This window comes from Lemur catta, chromosome 5 (genome assembly GCF_020740605.2).
Source record: "Lemur catta isolate mLemCat1 chromosome 5, mLemCat1.pri, whole genome shotgun sequence".
Taxonomy (NCBI): domain Eukaryota; kingdom Metazoa; phylum Chordata; class Mammalia; order Primates; family Lemuridae; genus Lemur; species Lemur catta.
Genome location: NC_059132.1, coordinates 24,459,695 through 24,485,578, shown reverse-complemented (window position 1 = coordinate 24,485,578; position 25,884 = coordinate 24,459,695). Strand labels below are relative to the sequence as shown.

The window sequence follows — 25,884 nt, the reverse complement described above, 5'->3', positions numbered from 1 at the left end:
ACTGCCTCCAATCTCGGCCCATGGGTAGGGTAGGCTGACCCTTGGCTTTCCAGTGTATGTATTCCTTATCCCCGACCAGAGTCGTTTGTTCAGGGATTCAAACTGGGCCACTGAGATGATTTATATGAGGACTTTTGGCGAAATGGGGGAAGAAAAGAAACTTGCTCTTTCCCTTTCCTTCTTCCTTTCTTCCTTCCTATTATTATTGGAATTACTGAGTTTGTAGGAATGTAAGCCTAGAGCTTCTTGGTGAACATTGTGACTACCCAAAGCAAAAGCAGTAGAGAGAAAGGAAGGGGGAATGTTTAGGAAAGAGAGAGAGAAACAAAGACAGAGAATATAAAGACATCACCTTAGTCCGTTTGTGCAGCTATAGCAAAATACCTGAGGCTGGGTAATTTCTAAACAACAGGAACTTATTTTTCACACTTCTGGAGATGGGGTAGTCCAAGGCCAAGGTGCCAGCAGATTCAGCGTCTAGTGAGGGCCCACTCCATCAGTGTCTCATGGTGGCATCCTCATGTGATGGAAGGCAAAAGGGCAAAAAGGGGACAAACTATATATCCTCACAGGGTCAAAGAGCAGAAGAACAAACAGGGCATAAGCTGGTTCCTTCCGGCCCTTTGATAAGGCACCAATGCCTTCCTGTGGGTGGGGCCCTCATGACTTAATCACTCCCCAGTGGGCCCCACTCAATACCACCACAATGAAACAATGAGGATTAAGTTTCTGCATATGAATTTGGGGGAACATATTCAGACTATAACAGACACTATTTTAGTTCTTGCATACAACTTTCCAACTGTGTGAGCCAATGTATTACCATTTTTGTTTATGCCAGTTGAGTTTCTAAGAGTACAAAATCTTGTTAAATTACCCACTGACCAGAGACTGAGGGTTCAGGGATATGCATCATACTGTCATCGTCCATGGGGAATTGACTTATTAGCGGGTGATTGGAGGAGCAATACTACAGCATTGTGCTCGTCATCTTCTGGCTTCCTCTTTTGGAGCCACCATGTTTCTTCTTCTCTTCACTTTCAGCAGACACAAAAAAGCTGGGTTATTTTCCTTTCAATTTCCTCAGTCACACAAAACTCCTTTCTAGTACTTTTTTTAAGAGGCCAGCATATCCTGGTTGTTTGTTCCATATGATGAATGTCCCCATTGCTTATTAACCTCCCAAATAGGCAGCCCCCACCATTAGGGCTTATGGTCTCTAGGAGACAACATAAAAACAAGACACATTCTCCCCCATGCACATTTCAAATGAAATGTAACAGAAGAGAAATAAATAAAAATGGGGGGAAAATGCCTTAAATGGTTTATGTTGGAAAATGTTATATGGGCAATAATGGTGCTTATATGGGCTTTGGGCAGAGACTTTGATAATGAAGGTTAAATGAGGGAATGTTACAAAAAATGTTCACTGTTCATAAAAATAAATCTCTGGTACGAACCAGAATGAAATAAACAGAGTTGCAGGCACCAGGAGCGGCTGGGGTGACCTCAGCCTCAGGTTGGTAATAGCCAGTCTCGCCGGAACCACACACTCTCCCCTCAGCGGGACTCACTTAGCTCTCCATCACAAGGACAGTGCGTTCCACGGGGCTCGGGTGGCTCTTCAGCCTCCTCGCTGAAAAACAAAGTCTTGCTGTTTTCCTGCATTTTCTCTCCCGGGGTCCTGGCTGAGTTTCCAGGGACCCTGCTTTTCTAGGTTAAGTGTCAGGCCAGGGGTTTCAAACACAGATGTCCCTGGTGGCAGGCAGGTTGCCAATGAGGGAAGCAGACTCAGAAGGGACAGTGGCACATTAGAAAAGACATGACCCACCTGAAAGGGTCACCACTACTGGACTCCAGCTGGCAGTGGGAACGCCAGCCCCGTGGGGCCAAATCTTTCCATTTGTCAAGAGTAAGCTGAAAATCTGGATTTTTATAGGAAATTTTCTGAACTTTAAATGTTGGCAACAAATCAATTTCTGTTAAAATATACATTATATATTTATATATGTATATATAGTATAGGAAGCAAAAACCACATGTCTGTGGGACAGAATTGGCCTAGCAGCAGCCAGTTTGCCATGTCTTTCTAAGCAAACACTGAGATTATAATTACCATTGTTTGGTTTCATTAATTATTCCCGCTGAGCTCTCAGATAAAGTCCTCCAGGGTGTGCAGTGCTTAAAATATTAGAGACTGCCATTCATTAGCATATACTATGTGCTGGGCATTTTGTTATAAGCTTTACATGGATTATTTCATTGCATCCTTCCATCCCTAAAAAGGAAACACTCATGGTGTTATCCCATTTCACAGATGGAGAAGCTGAGGTTTGGAGAATTGAAATAATTTGATCAAGGTCATTGTATGGGATGGCTTTTGTACACCATCTTACATCTTCTTGGCCTTGCTAGTCTCTCTGGCTTCCTGTGCTTGTGCGGGGATGTTAATATGCCATGGGGCAACGCTCTGCCAATGTGGGCAGGAGCCAGCGGATAAAGGCTCTTGTCCCTGGCGGACAAGTCTGACGCACGTCCATAAGGGTCCTCAGTTCCGGTATGAAGTATCCACTTGCCTGTAGCAGTTAGTGCATCCTCGTATTGCTTTTTCCTCCTTCCCTCTTCACTTCCCTGCCCCTCATTCTGGGGATCACATTCCCTAATAAACCACACACATCTTTATCTCAGGGGCTGCTATTGGGAAACCCAGGCTGAGACAGTGAGTGGCAAAGCTGGAATTTAAATCTGAGTGTGGTTGGTCCCCAAGTGAATATGTTATCAAGCCAATCACTGAAGTCTCTATGTGAACTCCATTGCCAGGTTCTTTCCGATGTGATTGGTCCTGAAATAAAGTTTTATTTAGAGCACAAAAAGGCTCTGGAAGGATTCTTAAACCAGCAAGAAAGAAGGATGGTAGCATAGGGTAGGTGGGACCCAGAAATCTTTTTTTTTTTTTTTTTTTTTCTTTTTTCTTTTTTTTTTTTTATAATATATATTTTTTTATTTCAGCTCATCATGGGGGTACATAAGTTCAGATCATATACATTGTCCCTGTCCCGCCCATCCCCCCGAGTCAGAGTCCCAAGCGCGTCCGCTCCCACTCTCCAGACAGTGCGCCTGGCACTCGCCATGTATTCATACCTCGATCCCCTCCCCCCCCCACCTCCCCGGGTCTGCACCCTCAAGCATGACCATTCCCCAGAGGGTGCGCAATGCACTCGTCATGTAGGCATACACCCATCCCCTCCCCCCACCCCCCCATCCCAGTCTGATATCCAATTGGTATCCTTCCCTGATGTACATTTAGGTGATGATCAGGGAAACCAGTTTTCTGGTGAGTACATGTGATGCTTGTTTTTCCATTCTTTGGATACTTCACTTAGTATAATGGGACCCAGAAATCTGTTCCAATCAGGGCAGTGTAATTTTAGTAATTTAGTTCATTATGCATTTTATTTTTCTATATGATCAGCCCTGTGCCAAGCACTAAGGAAGGGACCTGGAGCTACAGGAGTAAAACCAGAGCCTAAAGACCAATTTCTAGACATCTTTAGTGACTTTAGACCAGGTTTTCTATCTCAAATGCCCACAGAGGCCAGGCAAGAAACTTAAATTACACCAGCCTGGATGTTGTTTGCACATGAAAGACAAATGCATAGTCTTCATTCCCACTCAGAATTAGGCTTTAGGTTTTCTCCTATTTTTCTGCAAATATGTGGCTATCCCAGTCTGCCATTCCTTTTCCCACTTTAGATAGAAATGTGGGTATGAAAACTATCTTGCTTTCCTTTCAATTCTAAGCAAAACAGCTTTGCAAGGGTAATGGCAAGTGGTGAGGGAGCCTGTCTTCCTGTCAGGGACATGCTCTGGAGGCCAGGAATGGGGGAGCTCGGTGCTTCTGCCAGTGACAACAGGGCCCTCGTGGGCGGTGGCTGTGCTGGAATGCGGGCCCTGTGTGCTCAGCTCTCCATATTGTTCAAGAGAAGTCAGAAACTCAGAAAAGTTTGTGAAATCTCCAGATTTTTAAATGTTAACAACAAATTCAAGTTTCTTTCAAACAGGAGGCAAGTCAAGACGAGCAGACCAAACAGAACACAGGGTGCCTTTCCACCCAGGCCACCAGTTTGCCGTCTGTGTTGTAGGCTCAGCGTCTTTCTCATCCAAAGTCCTTGAGCCACACCAAGTTCTCCCGGGAAGGGGGCAAGGCTTGGAGAAGTGGTGTAGAAGGGCGCATGGGACACCACTGGATTTGTCTCTTAGGAGTGTCTCCTCTTCCCCACTTTCTGTTAACTTCTAGGGAAGTAGGTTAAGATGTGTGTATATGTTTAAGTGTGTGTGCATGTTCTTTAAAAGCTCAAAGACAGAACCTACGTAAACAAATAAATATGTACATGAACTTTCTTCCGAACCCACGAAGGAGCCGAGGAACAACAAATTAATTATTGTAACAGGTGCCTTTTCCTATGGCTGGCAGTATTTGAACATGGTAGGTAGAGTTAAAAAAAGAATTTTTTTTTTTTTTTTACCAGCAGGAAGTGAGTATGTGGTTTTCTTTTTTATTTTCTTTGTGTAAAACTATTGTGTCCCCTGACCAGATTTCTATTGGCTTTGATGATTAGTTGGCTATTTCAGTAGTTCATTGTCTCAGCCTTTAGTAAGAGCCCCTCCTAAATGGGACTCACTATGTCATAACCGTATAAAATATTCATTAAGATGGTGCTTTTAATGGATTTGTTTGGAATGAACTCGAGCACGGGGAGCCACGTGCTGATTTGTGGAGCATTCAGGCTGCTCGGGGCCGTGCGTGCCCCAAGCCCTGCCTCCCCCGACAAGCTTCGCCACCTGCCTTCTGTGCCCGCAGGCACTCCTCTCAGAGTTGGGACCAAGGCCCGCTGATGCGGGTAAAAGGACTTGTTTCGGGCCAGAAATATTTTTCCTTTTGCACACCACGGCTAATCCGAATGACCCCGGAGTGCTTTTGCCATGGAGAATGGCCTAGAATGTGAGTGCTCCGGTGCCAGAATTAGGCAAAATTTGTTTTGAATCCTGGCTGTGCCACCTACTCATTGTGTGATTCTTGGGGAAGATCTTAACATCTCTGAGCCTCAGTTTTCTCATCTTTTGCATTAGAGCAATGCTAGTACTTACAGGGTATTTGTGAAGATTGAATGGGACAGTTTGCCAAGTATGTAGCCTAGTGCCTGGGACATATTGAAAACTTCTTAACCTTAGCCATTGTTCTCTAAGTGGTAGACACCCAGCTCCCAACGCATAGCGGGGCCTATTTAAAGGTTGTTGGAGCTTTCTGCTCACAAATGCCGTTGGTTCTTATCCCATACCAACCCTGACAGCAGAGCAGGTTTAACTGAGCACCCTGAAACAAATGAAAGATAGCGGCCCGGAGAAGTTAAGTGAAATGATCAAAATTGTTCTGCTAGTTGGTGAGGGGACCGAGGAATAGAATCGAATATTTTGATTCCTTCCTCGGCATTAATTCCCATCCTTTGTATCAGATTAGGGCCTTTTCTTTTCTCTCTCTTTTTCTTTTTTTTTTTAATTTCTAAACAGAGTGCATCTGTCTCTGAAATGATGCCATCATAACCTCGACCATTTAATTTTTATCTGGGCAGCTCTGAACTTTTCAGGCCTGAGCAGTCCCCTTCTTCCCAGCCTTTTTAAAGACAGCAACAGAAATAAATAGTAATAACAAATCCACCCTATCTTAACCCCACCAAGCTCAGCCCCTGCAGTGGGGAGGCCCAGCCCGAGCATCCGGAAGGCACGTTCTCATTGCAGCCCACCCCGTGCCGTTGCTCCCTTGTTCAGATCACTCTGTATCTGTTAGGGACCTGTCATCCATCTGGGGAGTGCCCTTGGGCAAACTGCTTCACTTTTTGGGTCTTTGTTACTCCACCCTTAAATTGGAAAAGATTATTAACTTATTAATAAGGGAACGACACTTCCCCGTAAAGGTATGGAAGAAATTTAACAATTATCAACTTTGTCCGTTACCCTCTAAGGCTGGGTGGGGCTAGGGCTTTATTTTCATAATCTTGAAATTGAAGTCCAAACAATTACCATAAAATTGCTGGAATAATGAAACAGCTGTTTCCCAGGGCTGAGCCTATGAGCCTATGGAGTGACAGGGACAGAGCAACCACGTGGGAATGGGCCAGAGGCTGCCTCAAATAGACTCTTCCTTGGTGTCTTAGTCCTGGGAGGGGAAATAGGCTCATCAAGATCCTGATTAAGCGGGGATTGCCAACGGGGCTCTTTGTAACCTGGCAAACAAGACTTTCTTTTTTTTTTTCTTTTCACTCTTAAGACAAAGATCTATCAAGATTTAATCACACTGTTTTATCTCGACGACCTAACCTTCCATTGTGCATGAGAACATTTTTACTTTGTCTCCAGGCCCTAAGACATGTGCCTGATGGGAGACATGGTCCCTTTAGGGTTTTTCACTTGAGTGGGAGAAGCAAAGATTGCTTTTTGTTCCCCTTTGACTCTCTTCTGAATTAACGTGAAATTGAAGATGACTATAGCTAGGAACAAAAGCAAGCAAGAAAGAACAATGGGAGGGGAGCCGGCTGAAGAGTACGTCTTAGAACCCGAGGGAAGTGCTGTTTTCATCAAGCTCACAGTTCCCTTCCAGGCCATCAGCAAAATGAAAACGCCTCACCCAACCAAATTTAAATCCTTTCATCGAGGTCTCTTAAACCCTCCTCTGGGGAGTGGGCTTTGGAGTGTGAATTCCTCCAAGCTGATTATCTCAGCCAAAGCCAGATGCCACCTGCACCCCACCCCCCCTTGGTCCTCCTTCCATTTTAACAGCCCTGACTGGGCCCCACGACCAAACTGATGCCAGCATAAGTGTGGCTGCATCTGAGTGTGTAATTGAGAAACAACACGGACACTGATGTCTCAGTATTAATTAATGGAATTTGATGTTTATTGCTGTCATGTCAGCCAATCACTTTTTGCAGAAAATTAATTAAACCTTGGGTAGCGGTTTGAAAGCTCCCTACACAAGGCCTACGGCTGACTGGGAGCCGTTGGGACTGGAGAAAGGAACCGCATCTACGGCTTAAGTTGTGTCTGAGCTTTGTGTAAAACCTCAGATCTATATTCCAACGCGGAGAGAATGAAAAGGGATATGGAGAAGGGCATTGCTACCCTTCACTCTTAATCACTCCTTGTTTTTGCCTTGCTCCTCCTCACCTCCTTGCTCTGACCGTCCCTGCTATGTGCAGGGAAAAATCCACTCATTTTCCTGCAAAGATGAAGTATGGAATAAACAGTAGCAAAAAATAACTCTATGAGGAAAGACTTAGTAGGGCTTGTTCAGACGCAGTCACCAGATGGCTTGTATTAGGCAGGAAGGCCCAAATTGCAACTCTCTGCTCTTCTAAAGTATCCTGCATTCATATCTTTGAACCCTTCCTCCATCTCTCTTCTTTACTTATTATCTATTTTTTTTTTTTTTGAGACAGGATCTTGCTCTGTCCCCCCTGGCTAGAATGCAGTATGGACATTTTAATAATATTGGTTCTCCCAATCCATGAGCATGGGATGTTTTTTCCATTTGTTTGTGTCTTCAATGATTTATTTCACCAGTGTTTTGTTTCATGCTTTTATTTAATATTATACTTATCTCTGTGACTTCCCATGGCCATATGTTCACACTTACCAAGTTTGTACTCTGTGTTGTCTCTTGGTATGTGTGAAGTCTGATCTCTTCACCAGAAGAATAATTTAGAAAGTAAACTTCTATTTGAAGAGTGTCTGTTTCTAATAATATCAAAGCTAATGGTCAGTTGAGTTTAAAAAACGAACACCTTTGAGATGGCTGTTTTGTGAGTACAGAGAGGTTGGCTGAAATTTTTTACTCAATGGTAAGATTTAATATAGACCTTATCTGAGGATAGTAAAAGTGAGGTCACTTTTTAAGATTCTCACAGAGAATATGGACACAATGAGAATGGCATCTTTATTTAAAACACTGAAGACAGGATAATGCCTGCAGTGGCCTTTTAACACACTGCAACCTGCAAGCTCATCTCCCGCCAAGCCTTCCTACTTCTGTAACAAATCCTAAGTGCTGCTCTGACCATGTGGCTTTTCTGTTTTCTCTACCTGGTCACTCAAAAATTCCTCCCTTTCTGTGAGCTATCTTTCCCCATTACTGATGGCATACTTTGAAGCAAAAAAGATTTTAATTTTGATAAAGTCCTTTTCATCTATTTTTTTCCTTTTTTTTTTTTTTTTTTGCTAGTGCTTTCTGTTGTCACATCTAAAAAATACTGCATAATCCAAGGTCATAAAGATTTATATCTATGCTTTCTTCTAAGAGTTCTGTAATTGTACCTTTAGGTCTTATAGTCCATTTTGAATTAATTTCTATATATCATGTGAGGTAGAGATTCAACTCAATTCTTTTGGGTGAATATCTAGTTGTTTTTTGTGTGTATCAGTAGCCTACTCCTTTTTATTGATGAGTAATATTCCATTGCACGGATGTTTCACAAATTGTTAATCCATTTACCAGTTGAGGGACATTTAGATTGGCTCCAATTTTTGGTGATGATGAATCACGCTGCTAGAAACCTTTGTGCACAGAGTTTTTGTGAACATACGTTTTTATTTCACTTATGTAAATACCTAGGAATAGGATGGCTGGGTCATATGGTAAATTTATGTTTAATTTTATAAGAAACTGCCCAACTATTTTCCAAAGTAATTGACTGTAAGTGGTTACAATTCATAGAACTGTACATCACGAAGAATGAATTTTACTCTATGCAAACTAAAAAAATAATTATTTAAGAAACAACATCACTAAAGACCTTTTTGGACAGAGGTGGGGTGTGAAACCTGAAGCTTCACGGATTATAGGACAGGTGACCTGGGGTAAGTGTGGCTCTCGGACCTCCTGCTAAGGAGTTGCAGTGAATGGTGTGCTGTCAGCAGCAAGTGCTGGTGACTTGACTTTTTAGGACATGAAGGAGAGCTTTGACATGCCAGACAGAGAAGTGGCCAATAAAATAAAATAACTTTCTGAATGGAAGTAAGATCATGGGGTAGCTACTTCAATTATGAGTTGTTTGAGGGAGAAGGTGGCCGACAATAGCTTGCTTTTTGTTAAGAGGATGTGGAAGGGAAAAAAGTAACATAACGGATAGGATCAAAAGTCTCCTTCCTGAATGATTATCATCAGCAGCATTAGAGATTCCAAAGGGAATCTCAGTGGAACGCATCGAGAATCCAACGCAAACCTCTTTGTAGACTGCTTGCTCTGCAAAAGCATCTTTCCAGGGGGCTAGCTAAGGGTACGAGGGATGCCGAAAGACCTCGATGAATCCCAGATCTGACATTTACAAGCCCAGAGCCCTTGCAGAAATCACTCTGATCTTCAGTTCTCCATCTATAAAGCAGGGTTAACGAACACATATCTTTCGGTGTTGAGAGAATTAATTGAGATAATGCATGTATAGCACTGAGCATGATACCTGGCCAAGGAAGCACTTAATAACTTGTGGTGAACATTACGTTGCTGCCTGTTTGCAGAAGCATGCATATGTTTATTTTTTCAAGTTCACGCTTGTATTTAATTTTTTCTCTTGTCAATATCTCATTGGTAGGAGGTCTTTATGCCTACGAAGCATCATCTTGCTTCCTAGAGTATATAAAGAGAGCGAATTTGAAGAGAAAAATTTCTTTTTCCCAGAAACACAGAATCTTTTTTACTCAATACAAAGAACCTTCAAAAGCAAGAGCTGTGACTTACTCACTCCAGAACCTGTTAACCTGTTGGGATATTTGGTAGATGAATTCTGTGCCACGCTCTCTTCTTTACTCTGCACTAGACTAGGACACAGCAGCTGCTCTCCATGCGCTCCTTCCCACACAGAAAACCAATCTCCCAGCACCAGGGGAGACCATGCAAAAGGGAAAAAGATGCAAATGTCCAACGTTGATTAGTTTTGCCAGCTGCTCTTTTCTCCAGAATCAATGGATTGGCCACTTTAGCTGCAAACTCCATTGGACACACTTAGGATTTTTTTTAAAAGAAATATTATTAAAAAAAAAATCCTTCCCAGGTCAAATGTCAAAAAATTTGACAAATGGAAAGGGGCTTTAAAGAGAGAGAGGAGGGAGATAATAGGCAGCTTTGGGGCTGGCCTTGAAATTATGCTTGACTTTAGGGAGGGTCTGGTTCTTTTAAGCATGTGATTGCAAACTCAAATGCTTTCAGAGGAGAGGCTGGTCACGCAACTGAGTGAAGAAGTCTCTGAGTATAAGGCGATAGGGAGTGGTAGTGAGTATGAGTGTTGTTTGGTTTTTTTCCCCACTATGAAAAGGCATTTGAGTGGGAAAATGTTTCACTTTTTTCTCAACTCTGCTGTAGAGAAGAAAACAGAGAATGTGTGTTGATAAATGTCAACTGACACAGCGTGCAAAGACATGGAGCAATCTGGGTTCCTATCTTGCTAGCAGTGACTGAGGAAGCTCATTTACATCTGAATCAAGCAGGTTTTGTGTACCTCCAGTGGACTGCTACTATAGCGTGAGAATGAGAGTCCGGCATTGCTTATTCAAGAGACACCCTACATCTTGATTTTGATGTGATTTCTCTAAATTGCAACAAAATGCTGATGATTTTAATGCTGACAATTCATTTCATTTTGAAAAATAATTGTGTGAAGCAAATACAACTCGTGTACATGTTAGTTTCTGCCGATGACTATCAGTTTGGACCTCTTCTTTGGACCTCAGTTTGATAACTGTTGTAGAGTATAATGATGTTTTTTGATAGATGGAGATCCATGATAGAAACAACATAAATTATGTTAGAAATAATCTCTTATTAATCTTTAAAAGGATTATGAATTAAAATGGTATTGTGAAGTATGAAGTCATTTATTAAGGAATTATTTTCAAAGCAAAAGATGGGAAATAGACTAAATGGCCTTTAATAGGAGATGGTTACATAAATTATATTACATCGAATCAATACTATGTTAACTGTTAAAATATGAGGCAAAAATATGAGGCAGCTGTACAGTGTTAATAAGAAATCCATGCTACAACATATCATTATGTGAAAATATCAAAGTGCAGAAAATTGTGCATAGCCTGCTACCATTGCATTATATAGATATAGATGTAATTATACGCATCATATATATGGATGCAATACAAAAAAAATTACAAAAAAACCTCACCAATGCATAGGACAGAAACAGCGTCTTTCAAAAAGATTGTAGCATAGTGGGGCTGGGTTGTCATAATAGTAGAGATGGTGGACATTTTTCCAGGCATGTGCCTTATCCTCTTTCCATCACCTCCTTCTGAGAGACAATGACAATGGTTTTGATGGATGGTAACAGACTCCACTGTGAAACATAAAGTAGTCACAGAAAGTATGAATTAATTTTGCTTACCAAACTCAACGGGATTCTACACACAAAGGCACAAGTGGATATTGTCGCAGTTCAAGTGCATGGTGTTTGCTAGCAGCTGGGCTTTCCTTCCAAACTCTCCATCCGTTCTTATCTGTCCTCTTCATTGAGATGTGTTCAGATCCCCAGAAGTATTCCTGTTGTTTGTCCACTTCCCCGTCTTGGTCTTGAGTTTGGCTCGTGTGTGAGCATGACTCATGTTAGCCCCTGACTAAGCTGACTGATTTAGTGATTTCTAACAGATGCTTGGATTTGCCAGAGGTTGTCTGGACTCTGCTGAGAATTTGCACCTCTTGTGAGGAAAGGAATAAGATAATGAATGACCTTTCTTCATTTTTTTTCCCTCAACCTTTACTTACAGCTTGATATATATGAGGAATGCATATATATGTATATATATGAGAGAATATGACAGAAACTGACAACAATGACTGCCTCTGGGGAGTAGGTGCAAGCAAGGGGTGGCCTGGCCCTCCTTTTTGTGCTTCCTTGATAATGTCCTGCCCCAAGGGTCTTTCCTCAGCCATCTCCTGGTCTCCCTGCCCCTTTAATTCTGCTCATAGTGCAGACCGTGCTCCAAGGTACATGATTAATGCCCCTTCTAGCAGCCCCTCCCCGCTGCCTTTAAATGCAGCCACGCTACTGTTCACCTAACCCCCGACAGAAAAAAATACGGTCCTGTCACAGTCTTGTGGCAAGCTAGATCTTCCAGCACTAAATCACCATTAAGGGCCTCTGTGAGTTTGATAGCTGCTTCAGCTGTTGGTGGTGGTTGTTGTTTTTCCTTTTTATCCCACTTAGAACTCAGCTGAAGCTCCCCTGCCATTGGCAGGGGGACTGCTGCAAAGACAAGCCACCCACCCCGCCTCCTGCACAGGTGCACTCACACACCGTAGCGGGAGAGCTCCAAGGACTCCCAGGCAGAGCCTCTTTTAGGCAGAGCAGCCCTGAAGGCTTGAGCTGTTGGTAGAAATGCACAGAACGATGTCCTTGATCATTAACCAAGTCGCCAAGTTGGCAACTGCATAGCCATTTGTGAGATGCTTTCGTATCAGGTAACTCATTTCATCCTAACAGGAATCTTATTAAAATAAGTTTTTATTATGCCCTTTTTAAAGATAAAAACCCTAAGGCCAGAGGCCTGGACTAGTTGATGGAGACTTCAGGGTAGAATTCAGGGCCTCTGATGAGGAGACTACAGATCCTGAGTAACTTCAGATACTGCCGAGGGATTTGCTCTTTCTCAAGTTTTCCTCGTGATAGCAGGCTCTGAAGTTAGATACGTCTGGTTTAATTCCTAGCTCTTCCATTTACTAGTAGGTGGGCTTGAGGAAGTTACTTATATATCCCTCTACCAGTTATCTAGTGCCATAATCATGTTGCTTAACAAACAAGTTCCAAACCTCAGTGGCATACAGCAATGAACATTTATTTTTACTCAAGAGTCTAGGGATTGGCTGGGTGGTTCTACACATCCTGGCTGGGCTCCATTATACTTCTGTGGTCAGCTGGGGGGTCAGCTGGGGGTCAGCTGGGGGCTCAGATGGGGGGTCAGCTGGAGACTGGCTAGTTGAGAATGTTCCCAGCTAGCATGGCTCTTCTCTGCTCCATGTGCTTGCCACAGTATACCAGACTTGCCTGGGCTTTTTACAGGCAGTAGCAATGTTTTAACAGAGACACAATGGAAGCATGCAAGCCCTCTTAAGGTATAGGCTCAGAACTAGCACATTGCTGCTTCTGCAAAAATTATTTTGGCCAAAGCAAATCACGAGACCAGCCTTGATCCCAGGAATGGGGAAACAGACTCCATCCCTTGCTGAGAAGAGCCACAAAGTCACCTGACAAAGTATGTGCCTACAGGGGGCTATTAGTGGGGCCATTACTATAACTGGTCTCACAAAATCTCTTTTGTTCTTGAAATTTAAAAGTAGGAGTTACATAATAGGGATAAAATGAGCAGTGCATGTAAAGTGCTTAGTGTATTGCCTGGTGCATAGCACGTATCACAAACACTCAGTGGTAACTCTTAGATTTGTTGTTTTGCCTTGCCATTCTAGAATAGAATCCCTTTGCCTGCTTCAGTTATGTGGGACTATTTTCATCCTCCTCTTACTTCTTCTTTAAAACACTTTGACCAGTATATCAACTTCTTCCCACAATACTATCTGTGGTAGATTGAAATTTTGTATGAGATTTACTTGGATACAATTTCAGGGCCTTTAGTTACTAGAAGATATCACGTACTTCATCCCCCAAATTTTTGCATACAAGCTGACCAGGAGGCAGGGGCAGTGTGGAGGGGAGTCTGGCATATTCTAGGGGACATTTGTGTGTGCTAGCCTTTGTAACATTCAGCTGCCAGCACATCCTGTCCGTTTGTCTCTTAAGTTCAAATCTACCTAGATTTGGCCTGTTTCCATGTGAGTCACATCATCTGGAACATCTGTGGAGTGGATTATTGTCTGAACTCTTCTCTTGGACAAGGACTTGAACTTGGTGCTTTGCACTTAGGTACTTCCTCAATGTTCTTACTTTAGAGGAAGTATTAGCTAATTTTGTTTTCAATGTGGGATTTAAAAGAAAATAAATAGTATTTGAGCAATAACCTTCCTTATTTCTTTCCCTTTTTCCAGTATAGAACACCTACCATACATGAAACGCACCTTAGAAGACTGAGGAAAATAAGAGCTGGACCTCGCCCTCAGGGGACCTATGATCGGGTAGGAGACCTGCTGCGTAACTGTGACACAATGGCAAGTGTGTTCAGAAGGGAAGCAGTGGCACAACAAGATTTAGGGAGAACTCAGAGAAGGACGACTGGGCCTCTGCGGGATTGGTTGAAGGAGATTTTGAGCTGTCCTGATGAATAAATGAGAGGGCTCCAATAGCTTTTTTTTCCCCTTATTTGAAATTACAAGTTTTTTAATTTCAAAAATTAAGAAAATGTAAATAAAAGAAGTGAGAGTGGTATTTTGTGGCAGAAAGATTTGGTTGGTTACCCAGTATCCTTGCTCTTCTTTCTCAGTGACAGGGCAGCAATGTGGCCCATTTAAAAGCTACATTACCCACTGTCCTTGGCAGCCAGCTACATTGGCCATGGAATTAAATGCTGACCAACAAGATGTTAGTGAAAAGGTTGTGTGGGACTTCCAGGAAGGCTTCTTAAGAAAGATGGCTTCACTGGAAGGTTTGGCCCTTTTGTCCTTCCCCATTTTTCCTTTGTGATGCCTGGGGCGTGAAGATGGTGGCCAAATCTCCAGCAGCCAATGTGAACTACGAAGGGACTTTGGTGATGCCTATATATATTTAGTCATGATAGACCAGGCTATGCTACAATAACAAATAATCCCCCAACCTCAGTGATTTTATGTCTTCCTCACCTGAATACCCAATAGAGTTCAGCAAAGGATCTGTGATAACTAGAGTCACTCTGTCACCCAGACTGATGGCAGCTTCCTCTCACATGTCCTTTCAGAATCACAGTAGCAGGTGGAAGGACATATAATGAATGGTGCACTGGCTCTTATAGCTTCTACTTAGAAGTGACTCATGTCACTTCCCCTTACAGTTCATTTGTCAAAGCAAGTCACATACCATACCAAAATTTAGAGGGGAACAGAGTACAGCCCTATCATGTTCCTGACGAATATAAGTGACAAGGAGAAGAAAGTTAGGATGCACTTGAATTCCTAATGACTGCGAGTGGCCACACCAAACTTCCTCCACTTGAGAGAGTAAACCCTCCTGTGTTTAACCCATTGAAATTTGGGGTTTTCTGTCACATGGAGCCAAATCCAACCCTAACAAATTTATTTCCCCCTCACCATTTAGACATAACCACAGTTATTATTCTGATGGGCATACAGCAGAATGATGCACATGACTATCTGAGGGCCTGCCACACTTGCAGCCCCTTCTGAGAGGAACAGCCTCAGTAGTTCCTGACCTGTGCATGTCCATGTTGTGTCATGTGATCATGCCACCCTGCAGTGACTGATTGGATCAAGGCCAAAGGCACCCATCTATGAGCTGAGCAGACCACTGGCCATGAAGTGGCCTGGCTTGAGAGCTCTGCCCAGTGCGGGGGCTCCAGATCAGGTGATGACTAAGGGAATCCGACTCTTCTGCTCATGTTTGGAATTTGAGATGCACAGAGGGAAGTTAGAAAGAAGGTGAGCGGGAAGCAGAGGCTGAGAGAAGTTGCATTACTTGAATGTCAATCACTGGAGTATCTCCCTTCCTCACCCAGAACAATAGTGCAATTTAAAAAAATTATTTATTAATTTTTATTTCAGAATATTACGGGGGTACAAATGTTTTGGTTACATGGATTGCTTTCGTACTGCTTGAGTCAAAGTTATAAGTGTGCCCATTTGGATGAGTGAGCAGAGTGTTCAGTTCTCTGTGAGATCTCTGAGTTGGGCCTGAGACCTTTCCTGCTTTTCCTTTCTTCTTTGAGTGGTCTTATGATAAATGCCCTATGATGTGATAAAAAAAAATTAGAGCCTAACCAACAGTGGGTGTTCTTCTCTCATCTGCATTCTATACTGTATCTATAGATGACTTTTAAGATGGTAAAAAAATCTTTTTTACTTAACAGGGTATCATGACTACCTTTCCATGCCATTAAATATTCTTTTACAACAACACATGAATAGGCATATAGTATTCTATCGTATGACTGTGTTTATTTAATCAATCCTCTAATGTTGGACATTTAGGTCATGTCCTGGTTTTTTGTTTTTGTTGTTTGTATATTTGTTTTGCTTTTATATATAGCATTAAACTCAACATCCTTGAATTGAAATATTTCCATGTATCCATGAGATTTTTATAGGTAGGAGTCTGACAGAGGGATATTGGGTAAGATCTTGGGTAAGAAGGAAGACATTTCAGAACAAGGATATGGCACAAAAAAGCAGAAAGTCATGAAGTTAGGAGAAGATAACATATGTCATCAAATAATCACATTTTGCTAGTATTGGGTAGATGTAAGGAGACAGTGGCCAAATTTTTGATAGACTTGAATGCCAAGTTAAGGTATAGCCATTAATGAAGGCTACTTTTTAATACTTGTGCAGAAACTTGGAGTGTTAACAAGGTGACTCTCCTGTTCCTCCAAGGCTGGTGGTAGTTAGAGGGTCACAGAGGTTAATATGGCCCATTTCACACTGTGTGATCTATAGTAAACAAACAAGACATACATAGCCTTTTGTACTTGGTATTGTGCTTTGTAAAAAAATAAAATATTATGTCTTTAAGGAGACTTTATCTGTGTAAAAATAGCCTTATGACAAATAACGTCCTGAGTAGAGGTAACTCTATCATGGATTAATACTACAACTTCCTATTTCTGTCAGTGTTTCAAAATACTTTTTTCAAAACATATGTATTGCATTGCTTTACTGGATCCCCCAAATAGCATAGTCAAAACAGAATATAACCTACCCATTTTTCAGACAAAGAAACTGAGGTTAGGTATCTTAAAGAAATCGACATTTGGAGCTAGCACACTTTAAGGTCACCTGAGCTCACCTCTGCATTTTACTGGTGGTGACAATGAGGCTATGAGGCTCAGCTTAGCTATAAACCATCCTCACACAGCTCTGCTTGAGGGAGGGAGGCCTGCCCCCGCTTCCTGTTTCACGTACCATTTTCTCTCCCCTCACTAGGAGGCCATCCAGCCAGGTAACAGCAGAGTTGGTAGGAAGGGTAGAGTAGACTGCCTCCAAGGTCAGTGTTTTCTCCAACACACAAGAGGAAAAAGTCTTGTCCCACCTTCCTTCTTTCAGGACTTATTAGACTTTAAATATGGAGGTTCTCCAGCCCCCAGCCCCGGGCACTCTAAATTCAACTGGCCTGGGGTTAGACCCAGATACGTGTATTTTTAACAAGCTCCTCAAGGGATTATGATAAAGGTGGTATAGGGAGCACACTTCAGGGAACACTGTCCAATTTTAAGCTTGAGATCTGCTTTGTCCCCTTGTCAAGCAGGCCTGCTCTTGGAAAAGCAGCTCCCGCCCGCCTTGTTGTAACCCCTTATCAGTTCTATGTGTTTTGCAAATTGCATTTGCTCTTCGTTTATGGACAAACCAGGTCAGCACTGCCAGGCCAATAAGAGCTGGATTTTCCCTGGCCTCATGCATCAGTGACATATTTGCCAACCCCGGCCCAGTTCCGACATCCGTGCAATCAGCAATGGTTGATGAGGATGCAGGATACACATGACTCGATTTGCAGAGAGCCGGCTAAGCTTTCAGGAAAGTCAATAAGAAAAATCTCATTTTGATCTGCAGATTGGACTCATTTGATTTGGAAGTCACTGGTGGCAAAAGAAATATGGGGCCCAGGAATGTCTCTTCAAGTCCATCTCTAGCTGTAATCACCCCTCAGAAACAGTTTTCTCCACCTCCTCCTCCCTCCTCTCTCCGCAGACTCAATGTGTCAGCTGACGGAGAGAGAGAGAAAAAGCAACAATCACTCTCAGGCCTTCTGGATGATCCCTCTGTCTCACTCTGCACAGCTGATGAAGGGTCAAAATAGTACCACGAGGCATGCACCAAAGCCATTCACTATGTGGCTCCCAGGAAACGGATCTTGCCTCTGTGACTTCTCACATGGGTCTGTGACTTTCAACTTGAAGAGGTCAGAGGGGGAAAAATAAATACATCATTATGCCTTGTGCAGCAGCTCTCGGGTCTCAGTGGTCCATGGGCTCATGTGCATGTCAAGATGTCGAAGTCTCCTCCTAAATATCTCTTGACTCCATCGAGATCTATTTATTCTTCCTGCCCAAATGTTTTACCCAAATGTTTCCCTTAGATTTCTACAGTATCTTCCTTCCTACTTTCCCTGCTTCTCATCTTTTTCCATCAAATCCATTATTTCCGGGGCAGCCTAGGTGATCATCATGTCCCACCCCTCATTATAGCCCTTTGGTGGCTTTGCCTTATTCTAAGGATAAAGTCTAAACCTGTGCTGTCTGACGCAGTGGCCGGCCACCACCCATGTGTAGCTACTGAGCACTTGAGCTGTGGCCAAGACCAAACTGAGGTGAGCTCTAAAGGCAGACATCAGATTTGAAGGGTTTAGTAGAAAAAGAGGTTGTAAAACATCTTATTGATAATTTTATATTGATTATAGGTTAAAATACTATTTTAGATAAATTGGTTTAACTAAAATATATCATTAAAATGAACTTTAGCTGTTTCCTTTTACTTTTAAAATGTGGTTGCTAGAAGAGTTGAAACAGCACGGCACATGTGGCTCGCATTATACACCCATGGATGGTGCCCTTCTAGGTTCTTCCACACGGCTTGTCTTCGTCTTCATCAATTCCCTTTGGCACCTTCCACTTTGGCCACATGCGTTTCCTTTAATTTGTTGAATTTATCACTCATTCTTCTGTTTCTGGGCCTTTGATAGACAATTGTTTCCTTCCACCACCCCTCTCTCACTAACTCTTACTCCTGTTTCACTGTGTCCTCTAGAAGTCACTTTTTAGATGTTACTGGCTCTAAGCAATCTGGCTTAGCTGTCTCCTTCTTTGGTTCCAGTAGAAGCTCTATAATTCCTCCTCTGTGAATTACATCCACACTGCTTTGGATGTGCTTTTTTAAAAATATCATCTGTCTATTCCACTAAACTTTAAGCTCCATTAAAGCCAGGGCTATGTCTGTCTTGTGCACCTTTGTGGCCCAGACTAGGAACTCAAGAAACATTTGGTAAGTGAATAAAGGCATCTCATTAAATAGGCAAGAGAATTGAGGTCCAGAGCAGGGAGACTTTTTATCCAAGGTCACACAGTTCATGGCAAGTCACCTCAGGTCAATGCCATCCAGCAGGGACATAAATCTTCCTCCTTAAATAACATATGCCATTGGGAGATTTTCTAAAAATGCAGTGGACAGAGATTGGTGCTGGCTGGTTTAGTTCTATCCAACAAGGTGAGGACAGAGCCAACCACCTGATGCAGAAGCAACTGTGATACCAAGCCTGGAGCTGACTGGATCACTCTCCAGCCTGCGGTCATCCCCTCCCGCAACTTTGACTCAAATACTTCATTTCTGGCACTGGCAGGTGGGGGAGGAATAGGGACAGAAGATGGAAGTGACAGGACCATGGAGATCTGAGCTATATATAGGAGGAGCAGATATATAGGACAAGCTGACTCAGGTCTTTGATGTGCTACAGGGAAATTGTCTACCTGGATTAAAAACCAGATGTCATTTCTTGAGATTCTGGCATGGCTATTCTTCATGCTGACATGTTTCTGAACAGAAGAGCAATTTTTAGCCATGGAGCCTCTGGGGCTCTGGTATCATCCTTTGCCATGCTTGCATTTGGGAGAAAAGCCTTTCTGGTCCTAGCAGTACATAGCCTAGTGCACTTGCAAAATGTTCCATGTCATAGGTCCTTTTGGAAAAAGTGATATAAGGAGAACTCTGTTTTCAGTAGGATTTTCTACTATAATTCAGTCTAACATTTTTTTTTCTAATTATGTGATACGAGCTCAATGTAGGATAGTTTGCAAACAGAAAAACACAGAGAAGAAATGTTTCCCCCCTAATTCTGCCACCCAAAATAATCCCATTGTTTATACTTTCTGTAAGTCTTTTTAGTATTCTTCCTGTTTATTCACTTACATAGTTTTGTAAAAGTAGGATACAGTGAATACCATTTAATGGTATTTTTTCTCATATGTGTATGTATATGTATATATATATACCATGAACATTTCCCTGTGTCAGTAAGTACTCTTTAGTAATATGATTTTTATTGCCTACTTAATATTCCAATACATTTAAAAGCTCCCAGTAATCCTCTATTATTGAACATTAAAATTGTTTATAATTTTGGTGGTATTATGAACCATTCTACAGGGAATTCCTTTGTGTACATATCTCTGATGATTATTTCCAAAGGATAAATTTGTAAAAGTGGAATTGTTTACTAAAGATAATGTATATTTTTAAGGATTTTGGTATCTACTTTTAATTAGCCTCCTAAAAGTTTTAGCACAGACTGGTTTTCAAAGTTCCCAAGTGATCTTTGTACATAAGTTCTCTCATGTTTGGAAGCCATACCATCTGCTGTCATGAAATTTGTTTCTCGTTATATCGATGATATATTCAAAAGCAAAGGAATTCCAAAAAAGTCAAATGGAAATTAATTCTAGAGCCCTGTATCATATCGATGCCCATCTATGTCCACTTTTCTCTAGATCCTTAAAAGTGGCATTTCCAAAAATGCTCCCAGAGAAAGTGGTTCTGTGGTCAGATACCTTTGAGCAAAATTGTATCCTCAATTTCTATGCTGATCCTGAAAAGTCCCGGAGTAAATTTGAGCAGGTTTGACTCTGTTTCAGTCGGTATTTCTTACCTGAGATTATTTGGCCACTGAACTCTTAAAAAAAATCTGAACCTACAAATATCCCATGGTACATACTTAGAGAAACACTGGTCTTGCATGAGCTGAAGGCGGTATATTACAGGGGCTGTATTTGGTTTTCTTTCAAGCCTGTGTACTTGCCCACAGGTGTTAGAGCCAGATCAGTTTGAATTTTTTTGTTCATGGTTTACATGACAAAGCAGGACTCTCTGATACCAAGCCTTAAAGAGTTCTCCAATTAGCCAAGATCATTTTATGACCAGCTAAGACTATATTTAATGCTTTACTCCCAAAGATCTTTTCTGTTCCCCCTCCCCCACCAAAACAGGTTTGCTTACAGCCATGTGACTGCAAATGAGATGTTACCCTAGGTCTCCTCTTCATGTGTGTGAGTGCGAAGCCATTACTGTTACTTGATTAATTTCGGCCCCAAACTAGTTTAAGACTCAGAAATAATTTAAAAGTATACTTGTTAAAAATCTCTCTTAGGCCAAGTTTTCTTGGAACCAAAGACATCAATTTGATATAAAGATCAAACAAATTGTCACCCAGTGTGTCTGTATTTCTCAAATATCAGAGTTTTACATACCACCATGACTTTTTTTTGTATCATTTATTTAGCATTTTTCCTTAAATTGACTCAAGGTTTTCCTTATATATCTTCTTTGGCTTGTCCTCAATAATAACAACAAAAATCCACAAAACTACAGATCGGCAGTTTTATCTTTTTCTAATAGATATTAAAATAAACACATAATTTTTCGAATAAAACAATGTTTGCCAATGGACCACCTAAAAGTATCTCAAGTCTTACATTGACAAACTTTTTCTGGAAAGGGTCAGATAGTAAATATTTTAGGGTTTGTGGGCCATGCAGTCTCTGTCACAACTGCTCAACATTGTTGAGTGCGAAAGCAGGCGTAGACAACAGGTATATGAATGGGCCTGGCTCTGTTCCAATAAAATTTTTATTTACAAAGACAGGAGGAGGCTGGATTTGGCTTATGAGCTGTAGTAGGCCAACCTCTGCTCTAGACAAAACAAAGAGCTTATTGATATTTTCACTTTCTAAGTGACTATATTGGTTCATTTTAGGCATAATATAAATGTACCAACCTGGGCAATAATTGAACAGCAAACCTCTCATTTATATTCTATTTTCTGAGATAGTCTCAATTTCAAGCCATGTGTCTCAAATTTTAGGATCAGATTCATCACCTTGAATCTCCTAGGATTAGTATTAAAATGAAAATCAGAAACCAGCCTTTGTAGCAAAAGAATGGATGTCTAGAGACAATCTACTAGCCTCCCCTCACCTTCCTAATAAACTTTACAGGAATGCCCTGCTCAGCGATTTTACCCTTACAATATTGTTCTTCAAAAGAGGGGGGAAAGAACCAAACCACAACCCAAGCAAACCAGGCTCCTAAATTATTGACACATTAAAATTTAAAATGTTAATTAACAGAGGCTCTTATCTGAGAGAAGCAAGTTTGCCATTAATTCCCAACCCACTGAATCTAAACTCCTGTACATCTGTCGTTTGACTGAGTTGTTCCAAGGTTTACCCGAGTGGCCTCAAGATTTACAAGAGCTCCTAAGCTCAAAGCTTCCTAGGCATTACAGAGAGCAAGGTTCACCTCTGCCAGGCTTGTGCTGGGGCCACATCATTGACCTTTGCAGACAGGAAGAATATATGTGCTCGTATAAATACAATAAGCCCATTTCCACTCATGGCTCACTATTTTCCAGCCTAGACTTTCACAAATAATAATACATCTGAATAGCATTTTTCATGTTTACAAAGCTTTTCCAAATATATGGTCCCATTAAACCCTCTTGGTAATTTGGGGGCTGGGAAATATTATACTCATTTTACAGGTGAGGAACCTGAGGTTAAACCTGCAGCTGAACTAACTGCCAGCCACATTTCAGAGAAAACCCTGGAGCCATGCTAGCCAGTTCCCACCTGCTAGATGGGGATTGCCAAACGCTCCCTGTGGTGACTCTTTCCCACTCTGCTCTGCCACTTTCTGCTCATTGTCCCAGGTCACACCCCCTAACCCAGCCTCTTTCTACCATGGTGGTTCCAATGGAACCCATTCAAGGGAGCCTGGCTGAGTCAAAGTCAACCCATCTCTAATTCTGAAACATACTCCACACTAACTTAACTAGGAACATCAACTCTCATCTCCTAGTTGAACTCACATCTCCTAATTCCATGTCTACTGTTTTTCCAAACATTGTAGCTGCTTCTGATATATTAGACAAACTCAACTAAACTAGTATTGGCTGAATTGCTAAGTTAGCTTTCAGTTACAAAGGGTAATTAGAGAATTAGAATTGGGAATTCTACAACAGCATACATTGTTGAGTCCTTTTTTTTTTTATTTGCAAAACCTCTAAATAGGTTCCCTGAATCCAAGAATATTATAATTTGAAGGCACCTTAAATATCACCTAGTTCAACTCTCATAGTCAATGAATAGGAAATATGGGAGAAATTTACCCAAGATAATGATGAATGATGACAAATAGTAAGAATATTTATCATTTCTTTAATACTTACCGTGTGCCAGGTGCTATGCTAGATGCTACAAGTACATGTGGCAGACGGATCGTTACTCCAACTTACAAATAAAGCAAGTGAGACTTGGAGAGAAAAATGGACTTGCCTGAGATCACACGAGAGTAGGTAGTAGCACCAGGGTGTGAGGATGGGCCACCTGAATGCAGAGCTACCATTAGAGCATGGTTCTGCTCAAAAGCAAAGCCCAAAGATCTGATGAGAATGTCACTCACTGTCGTATGCAGAGAAGGGTTCCTTACCTCTGCAGTCTTCCTCTCAGAACCCGTAACCCCAGTCAAGCTGTGAGGAAAATGTCAGACAAACCCAAATCGAGGGATATTCTACAAAGTACCTGACCAGCACTTCTCAAAACAGTCAAGGTCATCGAATACAAGGATGATCTGACATTCTGAAAAACGCCCATGGAGCAGAGGAGGCAGGCTGAGGAGACGAGACAACTAAATGTAACACGAAGTCTTGGATGAGATTCTAGAATGGAAAAAGTTCAGCAGAGGAAAATGAATGAAATCTGAATAAAGCGTGGAGTATGGTGATTAGTAAAGTACCCATGTTGGTTTCTTACTTGTAACAAATGCACCATAGCCGTGTAAGATATAAGCCACAGGGGAATCTGGGAGAGGAGTGCATGGGAACTCTTTGCATTCTCTTTGTAACATTTCTGGAAATCTAAAATTATGCTAAAATTTAAAACTTCATTTATTAAAAAAAAAAAAAAAAAAAAACAAAGCCTGGGCTAGGTTTCAGGTGTTTGATCTCTGTAGGAATCACTGGCATGCATTCATATGATGGAAACTAGTGTTAGGGATACAGTCTGTGGCAAACGAAGTCAAGTTCAGCGAGATGCTGTGGGAAAGTGGCCTTGAGAAGAGCATGTGAATCTGAGCACAGTGGGCAGGGAAGGAGCATGGCCTTGGCTGGACCAGTTACGGTTGCAGAAGCCTCTGCCTGTGTTGCAGGGAGTAAGTTGCAGATTCTCTTCCATTAAAAGACGTTTACTGAACATCTACTCAGCGCCAGACCCTATGCCAGACATTGCCTGAAGCATTCAGAGATGAGAGAGCTGCCACCTCCTCTCCGAGAATTCAGTCTAATTGGGAGAGAGAGTAGAGTGGAGAAAGGGAAACTACCACAGTGAGATCTTAATGCACGTTGCAGCTTGGTTTTCCTTTGTTTCAAAATTAAAATGGGTACTTTCTATTTTTTGGAGAATCTTTCAGACTGACTCAAGATTGAATGGGAGTTTTTAAAAAATTTTATTTGAATAGTGTGTCTTGCTCTTGGAAAAGAATGACAACGAGACCCATAGACATTTTCTCAAACATTTCCTCTTCGGAATCACCCTGTCCAGAGCTCTGACCCCCTAAAATGGTAGGTCTGGACGAGGTTGCACATTAAAGCAACATGGGAGCTCAGGGCCACCTCCATAAACACACATTTAACTAGTCTTGAGTGAGGCCAAGGTACTGACATTTTTAAAAACTTCCCCAGTGATTTGAATGGGCAGCCAGGATTAAAATACCACTGAGCAGGCATTTTGCCCAGAAAGAGAGAGCTCCTGAGAGCACCTCTGAGCGAGTTCCACCAGGAGGGAGAAGGAGCAGTTGCCCTGGGGCTGCAGGAAGGGTCCTGTCTGGAAGAGGGGCTCTCGCTGCCCCAGGTGGGCGGATTCCGCTCATCTGGGAAAATCCCTGCAACAAGACACAGGGGCTGGAGGTGGATGCTTGGAGGCTGCCACTGTCACCTGTCCTAATCACGAGGCTTTTCAGAACAACCTTTGGGGATTCCTTTGGCTCTAATTATCAGCACATCCACTGCTCAGCAAATTCCTGGTTGTGCCTGCTTTTCCTGCCTTGAACGTTTCAGAGGACTTGTTTAGAGTCAGCCCCACGCCTAAGTGGACACTTGTCAGTTATGCACCCGAAAGGTGTGTGAACAGCCAGCCTTGTCAGCTAAAAAGGAGGCTGACTTCTTGCATTTAAAATGAATATTGACTGGAAAAGAAAGCAGGGGGGGGGGGGCGGGGAGGGAATCAAAAGTGGAAAAAATGGCTGACTCAGGCCAATCTCAATGCATATGGTGTGAAATAACATCATTAAGAGAGTTTGGCCAGGGGTTGGAATTATGCAAGAGCCTCTTTCAGCAAAACCTAAGATGTTTGGGGAAACTGCTCTGGAAATTTCTGTGTTATCATGTTAAGATGTACTAGAAGGTCACCTGAGGGGGTATGCATAAATTTAGAATACTTAAAATAGAGACTGTCCCTACTACAAAGAAATGAATGTTACATTTTCTGAGACTTCAATAAACTGATAACCCTTCTAATCATTTGAGTAGGACAAGTCTGAGTTCAAACCCCAGCTCTGCACTGGGTAATTTACTTAATTTCTCTGAGCCTCAGTTTACTGTACCTGTAAAATGGGATTAATAGTGCCTCATGGAGTGG

The 25,884-nt window shown here is 42.0% G+C and overlaps 1 long non-coding RNA gene across 2 annotated transcripts in view; it reads left to right on the top strand.

The window, feature by feature from the left end:
- LOC123638883 overlaps positions 1-25,884 on the top strand; it is a 119,157-nt gene that overhangs the window by 25,651 nt on the left and 67,622 nt on the right. For both annotated transcript variants that reach the window (XR_006735502.1, XR_006735503.1), the window contains exon 2: positions 14,096-14,182. This is a non-coding gene — a long non-coding RNA (uncharacterized LOC123638883). The remainder of the gene's footprint in view (positions 1-14,095; positions 14,183-25,884) is intronic.